The following is a 1,442-nucleotide window of genomic DNA, read 5'->3' as shown; positions in this document are numbered from 1 at the left end:
CCTCAATATTTTGCATCCAGAAAGAATTCATTTCCCAAATATCTAGCTGTTATAATGTGCTACATTATATCAACAAAGCAATGAGTGGGTAGAAAATACCAAGTCTTGCTTAGCAAGTCTGCAAACAAGTTGATCTGGAATGTTCAACGAACTCAAAGCAACTGTTAGTAATAATCTCTCTTTTTCTGTTACACATACTTCATAATTCACTTCTCAAGGGCAAGGCTTGGGTAGAGCGGTAAAGTAGGTTGAGTTGGTCATCAATACACCCACCACCTAGTTCTACTCTGCCCTTTTCCTCAGCTCTTGTATTAAGAACAGTCTTAAGTTCTTATTTTCAATACTGAATATTCATTAAGGGCATGGAAATTAGGCCTCCTTCAGTTCTTTAAATTCAATTTTACTTGTTTATTTTTAAGGGTTTGTTTATTTTAGAGAGTGTGCAGGATGGGAGGACACAGCAGGAGAGGGAGAGAGAGTTGCAAGCAGATTCCACAGTGAGCATGGAGTCTGATGCAGGGCTGGATCTCAGGATCCTGCGATCATGACCTGAGCTGAAACCAGCCTCAACTGACTGTGAAAACCAGGGCCCAGCTCTCTTTCAGTTTAATACTCCTGATAGCTATCCTTTCCTCTGACAATGCTTTGTGTCTCTTCTGTTCTCTGCACTTTCTCCCCGTTTTTTGTTTTTTGTTTTTTGTTTATTTGTTTTTGCTTTTATGCAGCTCCTTCCTTACTTTCTAATGTGTTGCAGAGGAGTGTGAGTGGTGGAGTTACCTCCTTGGACCCTGCCATGTATTAGTTGTGGGACTTTAGCAACATACCCTTTCTTTGCCTTCCTTTACTTCCCCAAAAAGTGGGGTAAGAATAGCACCAAGCCCTTAGGATTGTTGTTGGGATTGAATTAACATATGTAAAGTCCCTGGAACAGTGCCTACCACACAGTAAATTCCATTTCCCCTAGAATTAATGCCACTAGGGATTTTCCTTTATTTTGTTCCCTGCAATGTAACTATTACTGCCCTATCCCCAATACCAGGATGGTGCCTGACACCATTGTTGAATTAACTAGTTTTCTATTTCTATCATATTTATCTTTTTTTTTTTTTTTTTTTTTTGCCTTTGAAGCCTTTGAAACCCTGCTTCCTCTTTCTTTCCTCCTTGAGGACTCTTTGTTTCTACTTCCACATTCTTTGCCTTTCAGGTTCCCATCATTGACTGATGACCTAAATCATCACCTATGTCTGGGTTTAGAGCTTTTGAGTAGAATAAAACATTGCAAATTCAATATTTCTCAATAATTACTAGTCATGGATTTACCAATGAGAAGGTAAAGAAGAAGCCCTTAGTCAAGTAAAAATGAGGATAACATAACATCTTCATTGTAATATTTTACATTAAAATATTATATATAATCAATAAAATCTTTTAAAAAGGTAAAA

This window comes from Lontra canadensis, unplaced genomic scaffold (assembly GCF_010015895.1).
Source record: "Lontra canadensis isolate GAN:19392208 unplaced genomic scaffold, GSC_riverotter_1.0 scaffold479, whole genome shotgun sequence".
NCBI lineage: Eukaryota > Metazoa > Chordata > Mammalia > Carnivora > Mustelidae > Lontra > Lontra canadensis.
The sequence above is the reverse complement of the archived record's forward strand: the minus strand, read 5'-3'. Positions refer to the sequence as shown.